Source organism: Calliopsis andreniformis, chromosome 3, assembly GCF_051401765.1.
Source record: "Calliopsis andreniformis isolate RMS-2024a chromosome 3, iyCalAndr_principal, whole genome shotgun sequence".
NCBI classification, from domain to species: Eukaryota; Metazoa; Arthropoda; class Insecta; order Hymenoptera; family Andrenidae; genus Calliopsis; species Calliopsis andreniformis.
Window position 1 is genome coordinate 10,948,379 of NC_135064.1, and position 24,698 is coordinate 10,973,076.

General features: G+C 33.8%; 1 protein-coding gene across 1 annotated transcript in view; it reads left to right on the plus strand.

Moving 5' to 3' along the window:
* Window positions 1-1,048: 1,048 nt before the first annotated feature.
* Window positions 1,049-24,698, plus strand: part of LOC143188898 (uncharacterized) — a 57,437-nt gene continuing 33,787 nt past the window's right edge. Inside the window, exon 1 of the mRNA XM_076393406.1 lies at window positions 1,049-1,436. The gene's annotated coding sequence lies outside the window, so the exon portion shown is untranslated. The remainder of the gene's footprint in view (window positions 1,437-24,698) is intronic.

The following is a 24,698-nucleotide window of genomic DNA, read 5'->3' on the forward strand; positions in this document are numbered from 1 at the left end:
AGAGAAGTGTTGTTCGCGTCTTGTCGCTTCAGAATTAGTAAATAGGAATGCTTTCTATGAAACTTCTCGTTTAAAGCTGAAATAAATAAATCAAATTTTGCAAAAATGGCGATAATTTTGCAGTTTAATGACTCTTCCTAATTTTGGCTGTTTGACTTCAACTTTTATTTTAAAAGCTTTATTGTATCACCAAAACAGGAAATCAATCAAGGTAGTTCAAAATATTAATATATTCAATAAACTTTAAATGGCCTTAAAGGTAATAATCCAATAGGTGATGGATACTTTCGAACATTTTTTTTAAATTATTCATAATTCGAAGACTAAGGTATGTGGGGCATATGTTCATATAACATTTTTTACTTATTTTAGTATGTAAATTCAGCTCCTAACGTATTGACACGTATTTCTGAAACATCCAGTATAGTATTTTTTCGAGCTCCACTGAATGATTTTTTCATTTAGTAATAAAATAAAGCTTCTACAAAAAGACGGAGTCAAATAACTAAAATTCGAAAAAGTCACTAAACTACAGAACTATTTAATGTTTAGATTTCTTTCGTTCTATTTCATATTCATATATACTGTTTACTTTTCATCCTCTTACCAACATTATACTGATCATAACTATTGTTCGTCAGTCAACCACTACCATAAAATTCTTTTTCTATTTGTAACAAAGGTAACAGGTAATAATAAATAATAAATATGCAACAAGTGATCACACAAAAATAGTAAACGTCTAATAAATACTAACAAAAAAATTTCATACTATAACAATTTAAATACTCTATATTTCACCATACTCCACCGAATAATTTTTAAATTAACCGCCATTCTTGAGCAGAGGTCGCTAGTAGCACCTCAGAATTCTCCATCGGTAAAACAGTGAAACCCGATGCACCAAACCTCAAAAAGTGGCCCATCTATTTCCCACACCTCGTCCATGGTCACGGGAGCTCGTTTGAATCTGCAAGCCCGCGTAAACAGAGAGGGGGAAGCACATCGAGCCAATCAGCGGCTCTGTTTCACCTCCGAGCCAGCGGACCGCAAGGACATCTACCTCGGTTTTCGTGATCCCTGGCGTATCCCCACCACTTCTCAATCAGCAGCTCTCTGCGTTGCTTTGCGTCGGCCGACGGGTAACCAGCCGTGGGGTCACCAGATAAATTATGTCAAACGGAGTGGTGTTACGAGCGTGAGCGATCGTCAGGATCCGCTGTTCCTCGAACACGAAACTGTCGCGAAGTGCGCGTTCGTGTCGTTCCGGTGTGGTGCGATCGACAAACTGGCCGGTTCTCACAGACTATGAGTTAAATCAGTGCCGACTTGAATGACCGTGCACGAAACCGTGCTTTCGTACATCGTTCCCGCACAAATGCTCGCATCTGCATTTATTTCAACGAGAAAACCATGCTGACCCTGCAGCATCAATTGTAAGTAAACGTTCATCACGTTGTCTCGCTGTTCCCTCGACTGACACTCGCAGGCTTTGGTGCCCGCTTCTCTCAAGCCGCGGGTATACGTGCGGATGTACGCGTTTTTTCTTGTTTTCCTTTTTGCATCAGAGAGAAACATGATCTGTAGGTCTCCAGATTTGGCGAAAGTAAAATCGAAAAAGCGGAAGTATCGCGCGGAGGATGCGCGTATTTTGACTGTAGAGTTTCGGTTGTATCGAGAGTCTTAACGATTCGGTGACAATTTTTTTTTTTTTACCGGACGTCTCGGTTCGAGAGCTTGTAGATTATCGATTGTTGTTGTTAGTAGTTTGTTTGTTGCTGGATTTTGTGAAGGAAGTTTGGAGCGATGAGGATGGAGTCGTTGATGTAATTATCGTCGATGTTACCGGGGTTTGTCTTTCATGAAACAGTGTGAAACTATTTAACGAGTACTCGTGTGGAACGAGATTGATAGAATTTGCACGTAGATAGAATACTTTAATGATAGTTATTTCGAGGGACGGTAGTATTTTAGTTTCGTAAAATTGAGTGGTTTGAAAGACTTTGTTGGACATCAGTTCCAAGGTTGTAAGAAATATATATTATCTATAAAATCTATAGATTTTATAATATCATCTATAATCTATAGATTTTATAGATGATTTGTTCTCTCTTTGAGGCCTGAATTTCGTTTATGTTTGAACTTGGAAAGTTACTTTTTCTTCCAATTTTCTGTATTGTGAACACGCGAACGCTTGCTGTCTCTTGTTTCACTGATTTCAAAGCGTGTGTCGAGCATCACTGCAAAGAAAAAAACTTGAACGAGAATGTAAGAAGGTTTATTCGTCTGCTGAAATTCCTAACTTCTTCAATCACCCGAGGAAATAAGTGACATTTGATGTGGTATTTATTGGAAAGCTGTAATTTTTTTTTGAAGAATTTTATTTTTTATGAAACATTTTACGGTAAATTGCAATCGTAAATTACTTAGAAATATAATATAATAAAGCAGTTCAGTAGTATACTATATCGTTCGTTGTAATATGTCCGATTCGTATAGTAGATTTTAAGTATAACTAATATAATGTTGCAGGTTATAAGTAGGAAGGATTAAATAGAACATAAAGATAATAATTACGATTTATTCTTTATTACTACTATATTACTATTATAATACGTTTTTCTGTAGTACACTATGCACTGTCTATATACTATAGTATCTGCACCGTGTACTCTATTTATTGTAGTATAGTAGTCTAGTATAGTAGAACTATGCTATACTATGTTGCATGATATGACTATACAGTACTATTATAATATGTTCATTGACTCTAATATAGTAGAGTTTTACTAATACAGTAAATTTAGTATTTATTATTTGTAACCATAACATGAATTTGAATTACAATATAAAAAATAATGTATCAACTATAATATAGTAGATAATGTACTAGCCGCAATATTGTAAATAATGGAGCAACTATGAATAGTAAAGCAGATAATGCATCAAATTTAATATAATAAACAATGTACCAACTATAATATAGTAGACAATGCTATAATACTATAGTGTTATAGTAACCATTGTAGTCAGCAGAATTCTACTATATTAGAGCAATTTAACAAATATGATTATATTGAAATATAGAACTGGATATTAATATATTGAAATAGATTCGAGAAACTATATTTTAATAAAAGTGACTTGAACAGTACATTATGTATAGCCGACTTTAATATAATATGGTAATATATGATTATATAATAATGGTATGATAATATAATATGGTATACCTGTACATACGAATAAATTTAACTATACTATAGTTACCGATTATAATAATTAATGCAACTATAATAAGGCTACAACTATTCAGATCGGCCAGAGTGCCCTTAGCTCTCAAAACGTGCCCAAGCTCCCCTAAAACGCTATCTTATTAATCTAGAGCTGTGATATTACAAAGAAAAAATTTTCAACTCAGTGGGAACTTTAATTGATCACTAAGGTAAAACGAAGTATAAGGGTATAATTTTGTTTAATATTTACCATTGCCTATAATGGTGGACAAATGTTAATTTTTAAAATGGTACTTTAAGCTGCCAGAATTGTAACTTGGTCAACGAATTTTTTGGAGTGTCTCTAATTACTAAAAAATGATTAATTTTATTAATTTTGACAAAATGACTTTATTACAAAATTAATTTTAATACTGACAATCAAAATCTTGGAGCAATAGGAGGTACTTATTATTAGAAGTACCGCATGCGGCTCGCAAGCCACGATTTGGCTATTGCGCTAAAATCAAGTTATTTTCACTATCAGAAAAGTCATACAATTTCGATTTCTTTGATCCATAATTTTTTTAGATCATAGGAATCAATCACATAGAATGATGTCATTTAAACTTCGATCAAATTAGTCAAGTTACTTGAACTCAAGTCTCTTGTATTCAGGTAGCTTGATGTCAAGTTTGTCTTCACATAAGTCAAGTTATGTACTCGAATACAAATGATTTCAATTCAAAATTACCTTGAATTAAAGCTGTCATATAAAAATAATAAAAATAGCGTCAGAAGAGGTAAAGCATGTTGGTTATTTGATTATGTATTTTTTAAACAAGATATGCATTTTTACGTGTGTCGATTTGCTCGAAATCTACCTTGTATAGTACAATACACATCAGTCAATGTATATTTTAAGACAAGAAAAAGTTGAAAGGGCATCAACTTCACTTGAAGCTTGAAAGGACATCAACTTCACTTGAAGCTTGAAAGGACATCAACTTCATTTGAATTTTGTAAAGATATTTGAGTCAAGTAACATAATACGTTCACATCGTTGAAATAAGTAGCATTCAAGATTACTTAAGTCAAGTTAAATAGCATTCAAGCTACTTGAATTCAAGTATCTTGATTAAACTGAACATGCCTAGGCGAAATAGAAGCTTGAAGGGATGTTTCAATTCAAATAAAACACGTTCACATTGGTCAAGTTGCCTTAAATCACTTACATACATTCAGGCCGCTTGAATTCCAGTAACTAGACTAACCTGAACGTGCCTAAACGAAATAGAAACTTAAAAGAACGTTTAAAATCAAGTAAAATAACATATTCACATTCGTCGAGTTGCTTCAGATCACCTGCATTGAAGTCGTTCGAATTCAAGCAACTTGACTAATCTGAAGAAGACTGTAGGGAACCCATGGTCGCGAACGCGTTCATTTGGAGCTCTCGTGTTTTAAAGTCGGCCGTTCGATTCCCCCGGCTCGGCGCGGCTGAAACGAGGAAGAAACGAGAAGGACACGGACGCGTTGCGTTTGTAACTCGTTTGGTGCGTTGAAGCGAACCGCTTGGCAAGCGGTGACCCGCGTCGACGCTGCACAGTGGCACCCGTCGGTCCTTTCGTTTGAATATAATCCACGCTGCTCGATCGGGTTCGGTCTCTCGGGTTAATTGATCGGCCGGGATGTTTCCGTCATTCTCTTGTTCGACCTCGTTGCCGTCGCATCGGTCAGCAGCTCCCTGGCGATCTCGACATGGCAGCCTGCGTCCACGTGAAATCGATCACTCGTCGCTGCCAGAGGCCAGTCTCGGGCCACGAATCAGTTGTTCAACAGATGACGACTACCCTCGGAACGAAGCAACCCACTTTTTTCGCGCGATTAATAACGATTCGTGACTGTTGGATGGATTCCTCGTTGCTCTGCTTCTTTCTGGTCTTGCGTCGTTAAACTACGTTCACGTTAAGCCTTGTTCAGATCAGTCACGTTACTTGAATTCAAGCAGCTTCAGTGCACATGCTTCGCGGCAATTTGACTAATGTTAACGTGTTATTTTACTTGAGACATTCCTTCAAGCTTCTATTTCGTCTAGGCACGTTCAGATTAGTCAAGGTGCTGGAATTCAAGTGGCTTGAATACAGGTGATTTGGAGCAATTTCAACGATCTGAAGGTGTTATATTATTAGAATTGAGTACCCTTTTAAGCTTCAAGTGAAGATGATGTCCTTTCAAGTTTTCTTTGTCTTGAAATACACATTGACTGATATGTATTGTACTATACAAGAGAAATTTCAAGCAAATTGTTAAACATGTGAACGTCAAGGAAGCTGTTAAAAATGCATGTCTTTTTTCAAAAATATATAATCAAATAACCAACATGCACCACTTCTTCTGATGCCATTTGTATTATTTTTATATGACAGCTTAAATTCAAGTTACTTTTGAATTTAAATTTCTTAAATTCAAGTAACTTATCTTGTGTGAACATAAATTTAAAATCAAGCTATGTGAATACAAGTTGCTTGAATTCAAGTAACTTGACTAATTTGGACGAAACTTTTAGCAACTTTTGGTCGGGCAACCTTAGAGGAAAGAAAGATAGAGAGAGAACATTTGCAATTTTTTCTGAGGAAAATTTGTGCAGTATCAGTATGGTGGTTTGTTGACAATTTCAGCTTTTTTCAATAAATGAATATAAACAAATCTGTCAGAAAACTAACAGGTTAAATTGGCAGCACTGAATGTATCAGTATGTTTATACAGGGTAATCAGTTTAAATGGAAACCCTTTAACGAATGTTGGCACTGTTGGCAGTACTTGCACTGATAGCAGCAGTTACAATAAATGCCAACACTCGGAGGGTTTCCAGTTAAACTGATCACCCTGTCCATACACATGTCAGTACTGTACAAATTTAATTTCAAGAAATTGGTGGAACTGATCTTGCACAAATTATTAAAAAGAGAAAGATTAATCGAAACAAGGAAATATACCCTTTATATCTTTGTTTCTTCTAAGTGGGCAACTGAGTTCATCCATCTGAAGTTGATCAAAGTATGTTAACCCAGTTTCAACCAAGTTGAAACGATGATTTTGATCGACTTAAGGTTGATCAACTCTGTTGTCTGACCAAAAGTTGCCTAATGTAAACGTAGCTTTAAAGGCACTCGCGTGGGAGAGCCAGCGTGTTGAATTCGCGTGTTTTTAGCGGTGTTTGGCGAAGCTGATGGGTTGATGGTAGTTCATTTTGATAGTGATATATGTAAATAAATTCTATGTAAGTGTATCCTTTATAAGTATATAATTTGTGAAAAGAGAAATCGTTTCATACCTTTGTGATGGATTTACTGTCTTCTATTATACTATATCTACTGATTCATCAAGAATACTTTAGATCTTTTAAAATATCAGAATGCAAAGATTTTGTTAAAGAAATCGCTATAATTTCACGAAAAGAAATCAGAGAAATTCTATAGTGTAAGAAACGAAGAAATATCCAAAATAAATGTTATCAATATAAGATCAAATGTACAACATGCGAATTACTATACTCTCATAATACAAACAGCAGTTTTAAACTTTTTTCTGCCACTGTAAATATAGATTCCTAATAATGTATTTATTATACGTGTATTTATGTATATACAAGTGAAATAAAAGACGAATATTCTTCTTCTAAAAAATATACACATTGAAGTATGGATATGTTTAATACACGCGTACACATTCCAAACCCTGACCTCTAGTTGACAAAGGGGACTATGTTAACATTTTGGAGTAGTACTGACGCGTTCTGGTATTCTAATATTTTAAAGTACTGACCCCTCGATTGCTATTGAAGCCTATAGATTTCCAGTGGTCAAACGTTATCATGATAGGAGTCGTATTTCGCCTATGAGAGATATTCGAGAGCAGTATCCTTTTTGAAACTACACTTTCTATAAAGTTAAAATACTATAGTAGGTATTTTTCTTTTTTATGTTTGTGTCGGTCAGGCAAAACGACGTAATTCATATTTTCAAAAAATTAGAATTTACATCTTAAGTGTAGTTAAGAAATGAGAATCTAACAAAATTAAGATACAGAATTAAGATTCGAAACCTTAGATATCAAAATATCTTGTTAGATGTGAAAATATATTGATGGGGGTGGAGCTATAGTAATTGGCCATCGTATCACGTACAGGTACTTAATTAACAGCTTTTCTCTAGTAGTGTATGCAAAATTTTTCTACTGCAGTATTCATTTATCGATGTGACGAGTACTACAGTGACCTCATATTTAAGATAAAATTTTTCATTCTCCTTCATAATATCGAGGTCGAAACCTGACGTAACAGAACCTGAGTGTTTGGGGTACATCGTATCCCAGTTGTTATTATGAAGGTTAAAGAAATAACAGGTTCTACTAATGTATTAATTGGAAAAAGAATTAAATCATTGCTTTAAAACTTTAATAAATGCATTGGTGAAGAGATTAACTTTTTCAGATACAATGGCACAATTGTAGCGCTTTCGTTTCACAAATGTTGTGCGGTAGTACAAGAAAGTTAGCCTGTAAAAGTTAAATTCTCCTGAGTAAGGTGGTATAAATTTTCTACTACATATCCTACTTGTACTTGACAGTTGTTGCGTGGTGGCACGAAACTGTTCCGTCGAATAAACTTTAATTGCTCAATTTTTTTTTTCTTTGTATCTGAAAAAATTAAGCTCATGAAGAAATCTTTCATGGAACAGTGTACAATGTACGAAGGCTTTGAGAATCATAATGATATAAATCAACATTTTGAGAATTTGAGTTAATGGAAAACAATAGAGGAAACATAATATGCTTCAATTTTTTTAAACAATTAATCAGATCATATACATTCAACAGAAACCTAATTTAAATTAAATTGAATCTTCTTAGAAAACAATATTTCAAAACTAAAATATTTAATGGTTTTCTATTATTCAAATACAAAAGAAATAAGTGATCTAAAAGTCACCATTTTTTTCAATATCTAACACCTTGCAAAATAAGTTAGTTTTGATTATTACTGTAATATTGTAACTGGTACAGTGTATGAGGAAATTACAGTACATGAGGAAATTATTTATTAAATATATAATATTGACGTAAAGAGTAGTTTTACTTAATGAAAGTTATTTTACTTGAATAAATAGCCTAAAAAATAGTCATATATTCCTTGCAGTAGACGATTTTCTTATCATTATTTAAATAATTACTAATTTGTGTTTCAAGATTTCTTTCTCTATAATTTTGATGTTTAACTAACAAACTTTTTATAACGAATAGAAGTGTATTCACCAAACTAATTTATAGCTGTAATTAAAAAATCACGTGTCATTTTTGAAGTGCATGCGCGATATGCAGCTTTAATTGTTCAATTGCTCTGCATTCTTGGAATTCGCTAACAAAGGGACAATTAAGTGAAATCACAACGAATAAAGGACGTGCCGAGGGAAATTAATGGTTTTTGCTGGCGGTGGTTTAGGGGTTGTTGAACAACACGCTGAATCTTTTTTCCATGGCACAAAAGCGGCGCGACAACGCGCTGCAAACCAACTTCTTTCCATGTCAATCAATACTGTCGCGTGGTCGCGTGCAGAAATTTTTCATTCTTTCCCTTATCGCGGCACAGTGCAAACGATACGTTCTAAAGTGTAATCGACGCAACAAAAAGTGCATTTACTTGGGCACAGACCAAAACTATTGCCTCTTCTCTTTCTCCATTAGATAATGGTCTCGGACGTGTAAGATAAAAAATTATTTCTTTCTCATAGCTCAGTCTCCTTATCTCAGCTCGCCGTGTCGTTTATCTCAGAAGAAACACGATAAAAGGATGATATAATGATATACCGAGGTAGCCTTCGACTGCTGTTTCCACTCCTTTCTTTTAACTTTCCCTTATTTTTTCCCCGAGAAAACGAGAATAATGCAATTTGATAAACTGCTTGCTTCTTCAGCTATGATTTAAAATCTAGGACATACGTTCGACAATAAAAGAAGTTGATAATAGTGAAAAATAGAAGCATCTGTGGAAATTACTATTGGTATCCTTACCTCCATTATTAAAATTAAAAAAGAAAAAAGAACACGGGGATTTATAAAGCAAACAGAGACCATAAAATATTCATCTAAATGATTACAAAAAGGTAACAAAAGAAAAATAGCATAATAGAAACGAAGCAGAAATGTGAAAAGTAAAAAAATACAAGCTATGTAGAGCAGATAGTATAGACTGTACGTATGTATAAGGATAAAGAAATTATAAAAGGACCCATAATACTGTAATTGAATTTAATTACAATATTTTTAATTGAAATAAAAAATAAAGCTAGAGGGAGAATGAAAAATGATGATGAAACACATTTCACGCTCGAACTTGAAAACATGTGCTGGTTGAATTGATTTAACCCTTATATTTATATAGACGGTGTCGCTACGCGAAGCTGGGAGACAAGGCCGTGACATTTTCCGTGCTTGTTTTCCCGTTCAGCCTTTTATAACTTGAGCGAGAGCGTTTCGAAAAGACAGGAGACACGGTCAGGCAAACCGTCGTATTTCCACCGAGAGTTTTTCAGGGCGCACTGAAGCTATCTGTGTGCTGGAAACATCCGAATACGTCGAGTGCTTTGAAAAATATTCTACTAGTTTGATATATACAATTTACAAGTGCAGCATGTCCTTTGTTAACCTTCAGTCGGATTTCGACGTTATTGAAATGCGTTTTTATTCGAATAAAATGTTAAATAAATATCCGTATATTGAAATAAAATCTATTGATAACGTAATAACACGATCGTGAGGTATTATACAATATGTTATAAAGTATTGAAACCGATACAATTTTATTTATATTTTTATTAAAGACTTGAACATATTTTATTTGAAATAAAATAAAAGATAGCAATTCGGGGTAATGTGTGATTTCAACTACTTTTTTATTTATGTTTTAGAAATATACGAAGAGTAACTTTATTTTGTGTTAAGCTCGAATCAATTATTTTTTAACTTTTTTAGTCGAATTAATTAATCAATTCAAATAAAATAATGAATAATCTGGCAGAAAAGCTTGTAATAAGATTACTTGTGCCCCGATTAATAGTATATAAATTATTAATTTTAAAGTCTGGGAATTTTTATAATGTAACTGTTTTTGCGCAAAATTATTTTTATTACAATCATATTTATACGTATATTACCATTGAATAGTGTGTCCAAGTGTGAATGCGTGAAACATTCTTAATCTGTATTTCTGAGACTAGATAATATTGACATAATAGTAAAAATTGATTTAAATGATGAAATAATCTAAAAGAAAATCATTTTCATGCTCAAAGAGATTACTAATTATTATTTCAAAGCAATATTTAGTCAAATAAGATAATATGTTATTCAAATAATTATTTTCCAGATACTTTATTTCAGTAATGCCCTGATTTATTTGATGAAATATTTAGTGACATGAAAAATTATTTGTTAGTCATTTATTAATGTACAAATTTTTATTGGAATATTATTCGAAGCAAAATTGATTCTGTCTTCAATCACGTTGTGAACTACATAATGGAATCAGTATACAGTATTTATTTTCTATAAACTTGAAACTCAGTGAAAGTAACGATTTATTGGAAATAAGAAATATCCTTGTAAAGTCAATTTAATCATTAATAATTCTCTACCTTATCAAACGTAGAAGTCAAGGAAGATGAGTAATGCAATAATTAGAGAGAATGCCAAGATATAAGGGGAATACCAATGATTTTATAACGAGAAAATATTGCAATTTATCACTGTATATATGTACATACTTGTATTACAAAATCAGTGATAAGTTATTTCTTGCATCATTCTTTATTTAACTGGTAAATTAATGTTCTACATTAGATAATAGAGTTAGATTAACCTATATTATCCTTTTAGGCTGCTTACTGAAAATTAATTCTAATTACTAACTACTGGTTACAAGTTTCTACCTGAGTGAAAATTAGGTTCTCGTTTATTTAAAAATTTGATGGGCTCCCTGAAACCCCGCTTTACCAATTAAGGGTTAGTTTAATTGTTTTGCAGGCAGGTGGTGTGTGAATAATTTGGAGGTAAATGAGTAACCTCACCGTACCAACTAAGGGTTAACCTGGATGAAGGAAAATTCTTGCATAAATAATTAATGTATTCTGGCTGTCCAGAATATGACATATTATATTTCAAACATTTTGTCGTAGAATTATAATAAAAGCAATCAGTAGTTTCCTGGTAAAACGCTTTTTATGGGTGTCATAAATTTTCAACTAAGCTAGTTTCAACTAATGCAGTAGTTAGCATCGAATAATTTTGAATGGAAGTTATTATGTAAGCAGTAGCAGACAATTCGTGTTTCAAAGTTGGCGACTGGTCAGGGGATTTAAGTTTAATTAAATTCGAAGGGATGGCATACACGAATGTCCCAATAGAATGGAATAATTTATGCTAGATAAAAGTCACAGGAAATGAAAGATCCTCCGACTGGCAGAGTCTATGGTCCACCACATGTTGCCATATGGTCTACCACATGGTGGTAATTAAACTCACCACAGTACATACAATGACCATTTACATTTTGGATCATGAAAATGCATAAACTGTATACATAATATTTTCACACTACGAAAATCATAAAACAATGTCCTTATATACTTTATGAGCCAGATATACTGCATTCCCCGTCGATAGTATTTAAAACTTCCCTGGTTTTAACGTTAGTTTAAATTGTTTGCAAAAAATTTCATTTTCTGTCGATTTTATCGTAGCCTCAGATTACTTGAAATCTTTCGTAAATAAAAGAAAGCATAAAACAAAAGTAACAGAACTAATAAACTTTTTATCACGTTCAAATATTGCAAGATAGACATCCATTTGAATTCGAGATTTTTAAAATCCTTCGCAAGGGTGCATTTGCATAATTCGTATTCGATTTGGTGAGGTGAGGTCACCTCTCCTATGATGCATGATGCATTTCGCGCCATTTCAGCTCTGCGGTATCGAGCAAAATTTCTTTTTCTCGATTTCCCATCCGCTGCAGCATTTAAATCCCCAAACCGCTCGCGTGCTCTGGACCGAAGTAAACCGAAGTACGGTGATACAGGTCTCCTTTTGTTCCTCGTGGCACATGACGCGAATTCAATGTCAAAAGCGAGATGGAAATAGCAGTTCATACAGTGCGAGTAGGCTGAGAAAGTGGCGACTATCGATCGTCGCTTTAGCATGGGTTCTGTTGTGTACAAACAAGAATAAAATGCGAATCTTCTGACTGAAAGTTCGTGGATTCTTATCGTGTTTGTTAGTGCATTTTAAGATAATACAAAAGTGGTATGACACTATATAAATTATAGTAATAATTTTTAACACTACAGTAGAACCTTGATTAACCCAACTTCGAATATTGAAAATTTCTACTATTTGAAGTTACGTATATTGGCCGTAATAACAATAAAAATACAGTGAAACATTTCTGTACCTAAGAGCCAGTGTGACCTTTTTGCCAAAGAAGAAATAGTCTAATAATGGACTTGTAATAATTATAGAGAAAATTGAGTTACAGTTAATTTGATGATTTTTACACAGATTGGAGATTATGACCAAAGATATTGTCTGTACCTGAGAGCCAACCTGATCCAAGTCCTGTTATGTTATTTTTCAGGAAAGCCAAAAAACAAATGTGATTATCCATTTTTTAAAATAGTATTTCAAGTAGCTTGTACTATGAAATTTTTTGAACTTATAACATAACTTAACTAAATATTTGTTATTCTAATTAAATGAAGACAAAACAGTGAAATCTTGTAAAAATCTCAATTTTGCAAAAAATAGACTTACGTTAGTCTGGCTCTATGGTATAAATTTATTAAACCTTAAATAGTGGAATAAGAATAGTTTGCTGAAGAAAACGAAGTTATCTATCAAAAGAATGCTTCAGGTTTGAATCTCATGGCATTTCGAATAATCGAGGTTTTACTGTATTTAGATTTATTGAAGAAAGTTAAATATTGATATAAATGATTGCAATACGAAAATAGAATATTTAATTGACTAGTTTCATCACAATTGATAGAAACATTTTTACGTAAATTTATTTTTTCACTAGCCATTACGAAAAAACTATACAGACAGTTTTATTGAAATTAATATATTCGCTCCATAACATTTCAATGAATTTCACGAATAGAGTTTCCTATTTCAGACATAAAAAGTAGCAAAGAAGGAATTTTCTTTCGATTCCGCCATATATCATGACGTTAAAGTACATCATGTTTTATTAATATTTTCTCGATAACTATGCGGTAAATCTATTTCATATTCTGCACATGGGTTTCTTGTAATCCAAATTAGTTTTTTTATAAAATTTGAACGAGGTTTTGAAGTTTGATGTTTCGCTAAGAACTGCCTTAAAATATCGGTGTCTTTGTATGCATATGTATTAGGCAGATGTAATCTAATTTCGAAAGAAGAAACTTAATACGAAATACTATCATTTAACTCCAGAAGCCTAATGTGGGGAATGAAATAGAGGAGACTGGGGTAACTTGATATGTTTGTTAGATTGCAGTTGTTAAGTTAATTACTTCATTACAAATATGGTCAAACTACATATCTTGACTTAACTGTCATTCGTTATGTATGCACTATGGGAGAATATTTGGAAAGATATAATGCAGTGTTATTTGCTGTTTGTCCTTTTTAGCTGTAAAACCATTTGCCTCTTTTTATGTCAAGGTTTCAATTACTTTAGTGCCACCATGTTTAATCCGTCCGGAAGGCACAAATACCAGATACGGTACAGCGAGTTTCCGTTGAGTCCAAGAAAAAAAGAGAAACTATTACATTTCCTTAGTAGAAATGCCTCAGTATCTGACGCTCCCCCAAGGGATTTTAGGATTTATCTTTTGTTTGAATGGAAACGGTTCACGTAGAAATGCAAAGTGTCTTCTCGAGGCGTGAATCTTGAATTGGTTCCCCTCTTCTGTTGATCGCGTCCTCGAATCGTCTTTGAAATTTCCATTTCTACCGCTTTCCACTATGTTGCAATACGCTCTCCATTATCTATGCTTTTAAAGACTATTCTCTTGTGTATCGAAATTTCTCTTATCGAAAGAGTTACTTCACTGATAGTAACTTTTCTTCATTATTCAGAAGACATGCGAGATATGGTAGCATACAAATACAAATACTAGACAATTACTTTTTATTACCACAATACTTTCAGTAGGCCAGTAGGAGATTTAAAAGAGTTGAAATTTGAAATTTATTTTTTGTTAATGAAGTTGAGCAATTGTTGCTATTTCTTTTCGTAGTACTTAAATATTTCACTGTATTAGTTTTAGTTATATTTGAACTTCATTAGTATTATACCTTGTTTTTATCTTGTTTTTTTTAATATAATATAATTTTAATTTAATTATAATTTATAATATAATCTGATGTAATAATACAAAATCGCTTAATTTTTACAATGTTAAAAATTAGTAGATAAATGAGAAATTGTATGCAGTAGCAAAAACACGCTAATTTTAGAATTTGCATAAATGAAGAAGTGCAAGGGAATAACATGTAGCAGAGTTGAAAACAACCTACGTCGTATTTTCAGAAAATTTGAGTGAAGCTCTTACTCGAGATCTAGAATATACAGTTTATATTTTCAGAAAGAAGAAAGGATATTAAAAAAACTTTTTCACTTAACAATAAGTGTTGAAGACCCAAGTCCCTAATAAAGTATTGAAGTTATAAACTTTACACGATTGAAGTCATTTTACCTTATTACTGCAGATATGACAATAAAAACAATAACAAAAATATCTTCATATAAGTTTGATTAAAATTTAGATCATTATTCAATAGCAATATTTCGAAAATAAAAAGACGTACTATTTTAGTTTTGAATCCACAGTCATATCGATTAATTCTGAAGTAAAAGCGTTGCCGACAACGCGTTGACGATGAACCAGTCTGCTTATTGTTGTATACATATATGACGGAAATCTTTTAACATACAGTGAGTGACAGTTAAGTAATAAAAGTCAAGAAAGACCTGGACTAAGCTGATAAATCTGTACACGTGGGAAGAGAGAATGAATGCATTGTCAATGAGTGAACTATTTCGCGTATCAGGGCGGCACGAACAGAACAAGACTCGTATTCTAGGCGATCGGTCGGCTCGATATCTCATCGGGCAAGACCGGAAATCGGTGACAGCAAAACCAATATGTCGAACGTCTCTCGCGTCCTCCCACTCGCTTTCTCGATCCCTCTGTCTCTTCGTCGTCCAAGGTCATTGCTAACATCAATACGGGAGCTATCGGAGAAGTTTCGTTTATGAATTCCATAATTCATCCTGACCGACATGAGAGATCGTTTCACGCGTCTCTCTGGCGAGGAATTTTGGGGAAGTTCGATTTGATAATGGGACCATAGCAATTGGGTTGAATGGAGCGTTTTAACGGTAATGATTTGCTAGACAGAAAAATTAGCTTCACATTTGCAGCTGCTTTAGGAGAAAGAATAATTTATAGTCGAGCTTTAATTACTCGGGGTTTGACTAATCAGAATTTTTTTAAATCAGTTATGTTTATTTGATGCAGTGATAATAAGAGTACAGTAGAACATCTTTTTTTAAATTGGTGTTTTACGTCGCATTGATTTCTAGGTCATTAGTGATGAGTTCGTATACAGTAGAATATTAATTGAGATTTAGGCTACAATTTAGCCGTTTGCACTCGGTTTCCTGTCCTTTCGAGAGGACAAAATGTATGGAAAATCAGGACCTTCAAGTGCAAAGGGTTAAAGTGTAGTTTAATGAAAATAATAAAATTAACTCTGCTTTGATTCTACTTTTATTGAATCGGTACATGTAAAACTATATGTGTTATACATATTTCAAGTGTCTCATTTTTACGAGAGTAACAATTTTCAGTAGCTTCGTAAAAATATTTTGTCAGTTGAAATTAGAATGACTTCAATCTTCAGCTTTCGCTCTCGATTCTCGAAAGGAGATTATAATGGAAAAGTACGTGTACCAATAGGTGATGCGAAGGAAAATGGGTCAGCTTCGAATGAACACAATGCATCTCAGAACGCGTACAGAAGGAAGTACACGTAGATCTAAATGGAGTTGGCTCGTTCCTCGTTAGGAGTACCATACTGTTTTCTAGTATCTTCTAAATAGTGTACTTTCAATATGACTTGAATGTACCCATTTTCTAGCCACGAATAATTATTCGTTTTGTCGGTAGCATAATACTGCTAGAGATTTGAATTTTGTATTTTATCTTCCTTTCTTCTTATAAGTAAATTGATTGTCTATAATTGAAGCACGAGTGAAATTATACATTTCTCGAACTCTCTCAAGTTTTTATTTTTATTGGAAAAAGTTTGTGAAGTGGCTCAGAAATTTTTCAACTTAATTTTAAAGCCTGGTCTAATGAGCAAATTACGCTTGGACCTAAAAAATTCAGTTTGCCTTTGGAGTGTGTAAACATTTTTTGTACTTGGTTATAAAGGATTAAATCGAACAAAATTAAATAAACTCTTCAGATATTAAACGTGAAATATTGTGAGAAAAATGTATAGTAGGTAAAGAAATAACTGTAGAAACTCCCGTATCTAAATTAACCAGGAATCACAAATGTTCGGATAAAGGAATTTCATAATCACTCATTAATTTTATTTTATTTGAGGTATGTCAGTAATAGTAAATCATTTTTCTAATCTGTAATTATAAATCAATAATTCGATAAATAAATATGTTTTAATAAAAATAGTAATGTATATGTATACCACTTTACCTACTGATAAAGCCATGTTTACATTAGGCAACTTTTGATCAGGCAATCGAGTTGATTAACCTGAAGTTGATCAAAGTTGTTCGTATAAACTCAATTTCAATCTAGTTGAAACAATAATTTTATCGATTTTAGATTGGTCAACTCGGTTGCCTAATGTAAACGTAGCTTTAGAAAATGTAGGAAAATTTTTAAAAACAACCTGTAGTTCAAAGTCGAAATCATAGTTTTTATTGAATGTCACTACATAAATAAATTATTCATAAATTATATGATTAAATTACTTTTCTAAAATTCAAGATTCAATTATAATCTAACGTGTAATTAATTCACAATTAATGATTATTCAGTTAAGTAATCATCTCCTTTGACTGTAACAGCTCAGATTACTTCTGTTATCCATTAATACCGATCACCCATTATGCAGTAATCAATAATCGATGATTATAGTCTTGATTCTTCTTCTCTAAAGATTTGAATAATGGGTATCCAGATACGCGAGACCCTCCTGTATTCATAAATCCTTAATAAATACATCTCCTTAAAGACACTGAAAAACGTACATGTCAAGTGAGCCAAATAATAATTTAACAATCTGTTATCAAAAACCACCAGCGATCGTTAATAACCATCCACACCAGCGGATGCGATATTTACCTAACCAAGATAAAAAGCAAGCCAGGAAAAGATTATATGTACACTATACTCGAAGCGGAGCGTGCAAAGTGCAGCATCGAAAAAAAGAACTGATTTCCCGTAGGATTCGCGGTGCTCGGATCCAGGTTGTAATTTGCCCTTCTGGCGCGGCACGGAATGACAGTCATCAACATTTCGCAGTAAGCTGTCGCGTTTGCACCGCGTCGGGGCGTCAGTCTGCGCGATCGAGAAATTGCTGGCACGACCACCGTGTGCCAATCGTGCCTAACAAGGATCTCGAAGGACGTCAGGTTTCCTCGAACTTTCTCACACGTATCTTATCTATTTCGAACTCGTTTGCGTTGGAAAACTCGCTCTATGGGCTTCGTGGAAGACAGGGGATGGCGAGAGCCGTGCCGCAGCATCGGAAAATTCGAGTGGTCAGTGGTCACAGTTCAAGGGCAAAGCTGACGTCTCTTTGTCCTGGATTCAGCGAGGGCGTGCGTAACGGCGGGTGGTCGTTAGAGAGTTACTTAGTCCTGTGTTGGCAGTTGGGACTGGCGCCCCCTCTGCCCTCTCCGCGTGTCCCGCTCGCGATGACAATAATTGGCTAATTAAGTCACCCTCACGCTCGTCCATTGCCCCCTCGCTCTGTATAGTGTATTCCGGTAATTCACTTCCAGGCATCTCTTCCTGTGACACAACAATGTAGGTCAATCGACGCGTGTGCTATGAACTACTGTTTCCTAGGCGAATTCATTTCACGCTTCCTATGGCCTGTGTCAGCCAGGAGGAACGAGCTTTCTCGAGTTTGCTCTGCTGTCGGTTTGTACAAATTTTTAACGATTTAAATTCAATTAGATTTCAATCTTTTAGACTGTAAATCTTGAAATCTTTGAGTCTTGGAAGCCTTTGATCTAGAATCTTTGAGTGTTTAAATTTTCTTACCTTTTAATCTGCAAACTCTTGAAACTTCGAATCTTTTAATCTTCCGATCTACAGACCTTTCAGTCTTTCAATCTTTAAATCTTCGTTCCTTCCAAATCAGATACGTAGATACTTGTTTTTACGTTGCGATTGCAAGTTTTTTTTTTGTTAGTGCTTATTATTGTATAATATAATTCTTTAATATTTATATCTAATATTAGAGTTATATCTGTAACTATAAGACAAAACAATATTGGTATATACTGTTTAAAGAAATTTGTGTGTCTGCCCTCAATTGAAGTCTAGAAGATAAAATTTGTATTTTTTAAATCTGTAATAAGGAGCATTTAAACTTTAAATTATCAATTTTGAACAAATGATATTCATATCAATGAAATCCATATTTGAGATAGTGATAGATACAGTAAAATATGTCGATGTGTGATATAGGTAGGCATATATGCAAACAATTAAACTGATTCAGATTTATTTTTCGAGGCAGATTTGGAGTTTCAAAATTACGTTTATAAGTCAAACGAAGGCCAAAAAAGAATAGTAACTTGTTACTCCATATTTCCAAGTCTTTGTTTTTGATGTTATCTAGCAATTAAAAGGAAGTACTACTTTAATGTGTCAGAGTTGAAAAGATGAAAAATTTCAAAGATTCAAAACTGACAAACTGGTGTATGTAGAGATATAACTTGACAAATCCAAGTCAAACAGAATAATAATTTAATAAGTTCACGAAGAAACTTAAAATTGTTAAATAGCACCTAATAATTTTATTGAAAAGCATGTTCATGTCTAACTAGGAAATAGTATTAAAAAAAAATTATTAATACAGGAAATTTATATAGGCTTATAAAAGATTAAGAAAATATCTAGTGTAATAAAAACCAGAATTTTTAACCATCTTAACAGGGCGAGAGAAATAGATATTTTATGTGAATACCAAATAAAACCAGTTTTATTAATGTGGTATTAGTTTAAACTACGAGGTTTTAAATTCCTCTCCCATAAAATTTAGAAAGCATAATCTATCAAACTTTTCCCCTGTGTTTTTCAAAAGATATCGTAAATACTGTTTGGAACATAACAGTATTTTTATCGCTGCGACCATTTCCTTTATTTCAATGTCACTTAACATTTAAATGGTACGCCCCGTATATATAACAGTGGGCGTTAGGAACCATTTGATAGAATAGAGAGGGCGTTGGACCGAGAAAGTTTGAGAAGCAGCGATCTAGATTCAGCCAGAATCTGCAATCGTCTCGCGGACGAGACATCGAGGCTGCAAAGATCGCGATACTCTGCCGCGATATCGTGTATCTACGATATCGCCTGTTATCTCAAGGACGTGGCGATTAAGCACCCCATAGTCAGCAAAATGAATTAGCTGCACTTGACGCATGCGGTTACTCTAGCAGGAATTCGTAGTCAGCTTCCGTTCGCCAGACAGTCGAGCAGACTATGCAAATAACCTGTGAAACCGTGTGCACGCGCCACGTACGTATGTGAAAGCACGTTTCTCGCTGCACTGGTCTTGGTGCACTACATTCTCACGTACACGTGAGCTTCATACGCTTGCACCTGTACAAGGTGGCTCGAAAGTTTGCTTAACTCTGTTAATACTTAATTGTTCGGTGTTTCTCCAATCTCTGTTGATGGTCAAGGTCTATTCTAATCGTTCGATTTCAATGAAACCTGGAGTGCCTTTTCAGGCGCGTAGCAAATTACAGTGTGATAGATATTACGTTCTCGGTACAAAACTACCTGGTCTGTAGTCACAATTTTTAAATTGAAATTCATATGTGGATCCTGTTCTGCGTTCGTGTAGTAACCCACAAAAATCGAATTTCGAGTTATAGATGAAATATTATTAAAAATAACATAATTAATGATATGTTTACTAATAAGTACTTGAATACAAATTTTTGAAATTATTGAAGTCAAAAATTATTTTTCTGAATTGTCTTATCGAACAATTGTTATTTTGCATTTATGTTCTATGTGTAAGTTTGAGTGTAGTTAAAACCTTTTATTCGTTAATATTATTCTTTGTGTTATTAGCAAGTTTAAGTAAAGAAATGTTAGTCGACAATATACGCATGTATACTACTCTTTTTAGATGCTATCTGATGATAATTAGATAATTAACTCTCGTGTTTGAAAAGAACTAGGTTATATTTTACTTGTAAACTAGTATTCTTATATATTAGTTAGTAATTGTGTTAATAAAATGGCTAGAATAGGTTATTTTAGTAAAAATATAAAACGCTTGATTTCTCAAAGCTAATTATAATATAGGTGGGTTAATACACCAATGAAAAATCATGTGATTGAATGATAAGTTATTATACAATAATAATTTTGAACATTTTCTGATGTTTTCTTCGAAGTTACGTTATATTTTATTTGTAACCTACTATCCTTGTATTTAAACGACCATTTTAACGAATAATAATTACTGTGTATGCCAAGAAAATTGCTATTACATGTTATTTGAGAAGAAATGTAAAACGCTCGATTTTTCACAACTAATTATTTGTGGGTTAACACACCAATGCAGAACAGAGTCCATGTAAGTTTTATTAAATTGAAAAAGTTTTATTTCCTACTATTCAAGTTCGTAAATTAATATCTAAATTGTGTTTACCTTATCGTAAATTGTTTCGCGTGCAGATCCAACTGAGGTAGCTATAGCCAAGCACTTCTGTATTATTAAAGAAAAAGGAAGAGAGGAAGGAAAACAGAAAATGTCCAGTTTGAATATTTAACTGACTGCAATTTATTTCAATAAAATAAAAGCACATTAAACTAAACGAATTCAATTGTTACGTTTACATTATAAACAATACGAATTCAATCTTGTTTCTTTAGCATCGAACTGAATTATTAAAAACTGATTTCCCCAGTAAAATCATTTTATAACAGTGTAGTAAACACACAATAAAATGTAATAAAATTTCAAGTGAGACGAAAATCGATCAATTGAAATGTTTCTATTAACAATTGAATTAACAGTATTCCTGTATCACATAAAAAGCTTTAAGCTTTGGCCTTAAAACAGTTGAGCAACAATATGCCTCTATCTTTGACAGCTTTTAAAAAAGTAACTTGCACCATTTTATGTACTAAATTCAATATCATATATGTCATCAACGTTAAGGCGATTAAATAATGTTTATTACCCCGTCACGTTTAACAGTAAAGCACAAATAGAAACGTACCTAAAGCTGGGTCTACACTATATGTTCTATAACAAAGTTATATAACATTTTAAAAAACAGAAAAGAGATATGTATGTCATCTCTCTTTTCTATTGTTTTAAAATATTATATAATATCGTTATATAACATAATATAGACCCACCTTAAGTGATTAACGGAAAGTATGAACCTGTCACAATGACGTACTACATATTACACTAGTGCTGTAGTGTAGTTTTCTGGGTGATAAGAATATGCTACCTATATATTTTATTTCATATTTCTTCGCAAAAAGTGTACTTTTAGGACACTCTGTATAGGTTGGAAGCGCTGTCGCTGATGCATATCCTGCATGTAGACGTGTACTTAGGACATCTCGAGCCTGTGTAGGTACAGGAGTTACCCGTACATAAGCTGGGATCCCGTTCGTCGGGTACATTGGGGAAATATACGGACACGTATCCACCGATATTATCGCCACCTTAAGCCCGTCTCACGCTACGTCTCTTTTCCCAGGAGACTTCTAAATATTGGCTCGCGATAGAAATTATATATGTATGGGAACGTGTGACGTTCGCAATGTATCTTGCACCGTGTCCTACTCCGCTCCGGAGCAATGAGAAATTTTCGTCGAATTAATTCTCGCGTTGCGACACTGCCGACATCGATTATCAATACCTGGTCTGAAAATCACTGAATACGTAAAATACTTGTCCATACTTCTGTACCTTTGGATTAAAATCATTTATGAAAGAAACTTTTATTAAAAATGTAGTAGGTACCTTTTTTAACTTCACATGTCAGTAACTAAACCTAAATAAAAAAAAATTCCTCAATTTATGTATAAAAGCCCCTTTTTTATAATTGATTTTAATCTGAAGGCACAGAAGTATGGACAAGTAGAGTACCTCGTATATTCAGTTCTGATGATCACTGGTTTCTGGGTTTAGTAGATATACAGGGCGTTTTGGAACAGCAGAACATAATTTTGAGGAGTAATTCTAGACACCATATAAGATGAAAGTGATAAATAACGATTTCGCGTCTGAAGCTTCGTTTGTTAGTTACAAGCATCTAAAAATCTGGTGGAAATCACCAGAAATGAGCCTGCGCGGAGGCCTCGAGCAGTGGTTGTTCGCATGGCAGTGTTGGTCACTCACCGTCGAACTGTTTCCTTCCTTACGTCAGGACTACACTGTCATAGGGACAACCACTGCTCGAGGCTTCCGCGCAGGCTCATTTCTGGTGATTTTCATCAGATTTTTAGACGCTTATAACTAACAAACGAAGCCTCAAGCGCGAAATTGTTATTCTTCATTTTCGTCTTACTTTGATGTCTAGAATCACCCCTTAAAATTATGTCATGCTGTTTAGAAACACCCTGTATGTATTTAAAATTCGTAAGGCTAGGGTGGTTTGAAACATTTTTCTTCTTTTCTTATAAAATAATTTGATCGAATCAGAGATTATGTTTATTTATTTGATTTTTGGAATTAGGGCTGCTCTTAATTCTTATACTAACTGGTATGGTGGGGTATTATATTTATACAAACTCAATGTTTTACGTTTCATATAAGCAGTTTCTATGAGTAATTTATAGAGATTTGTAGTGCCACTCGTCAGTAAAACTACCTAACAGAATCGTGCTTTACTAAGAACACTTGATGTAAAAATTGCATAGATCTTCCTGTCTGAATCAAGAGAGTGTACTGTTACAAGATGGACAAAAAGATACTTCAGAATGTTTTCAAATGAAAACAAAGAGCTTCGATACCGATGTGTCGATATGTACTAACCAGTAGATACATCATTTCTTCTGAGAAGATAAACTACTGTTTGCTTGACTCACTTCTGGTTCCTTGTAAAGAAAGATACAGAATCTTCGTTGTATGGTCATATAACTGAGACTTGGCAGAGTCAAGTATAATATGATACTGTAAGGCTTCAGGTATTTAGTGTTTATTTTAGGCATTTTATATAATTTATCTTAAACTCTCTTATCTTTATATAACTGGTTGAGTGTAACAGGCTATTTGTCAGTTATCTGTTAATGCTCTATTTCACTATGTTGAAACAACTTTATAGTATTTTTTGACGAAGAGAACCTCTGTATATTCATGCAAAAATATTTCTGAAAAATAAGTCCTGAAAATCCTTATGTAGTGATCGTTAAATTTTAATTATTTTCATACACATCTTGCAAAAGTCTTCTAAGCAGATTAAGAAAAGTAGACTTTTATAGAATCTGTTATAGACTCCTGTAAAATTAACAAAGGTAGTTAGACTACAGCTATTCGTAAACAGCTTTGTTAAACCTACAAAATCGACTCTTACTGATTTTATTAAACTCAGGCTTATTAGAGTATCTTTGCAAAATTCTACAAAAGACTTGAGTTTGATATTTTCCTGTGTCGACTGTATTTTATGAAAATCGAGCTAACAAGTCTTGAATGGTCAAGGTGACTATTTTCAGGAAATGCTGTTGTTATTGGAGGTGTCTTCAAATCATGAAAAAACCGCTCGATTGTCTCGGAACTCTGGATCATTCTATGCTGAAGCATCCCTCGCGCGAAAATAAAAACACAGACTAGTCCCACGCTCTCACGAATTGACGTAGAACGATATCACTGATAAATCAAACCTACCGATATTCCGCTGTCAATAACATCCCCATGAGAAGGTCAACGCGAAACCGTGACCGACTTCTGTTCAAGCGAACGATACCGTCGTCTCGACGAAGAGGAGCCGCGCATAACGTTCGACCACGAAACAGACCGCATCGATAACTATTCCTCCAATAATGGCCCTTTCTGGCTGACAGATAACGAACCTGCTCGACCGTCGTTGTCCCGTTTTTCGCTGAAAACACGCGGGAGACTGAAAGCTCG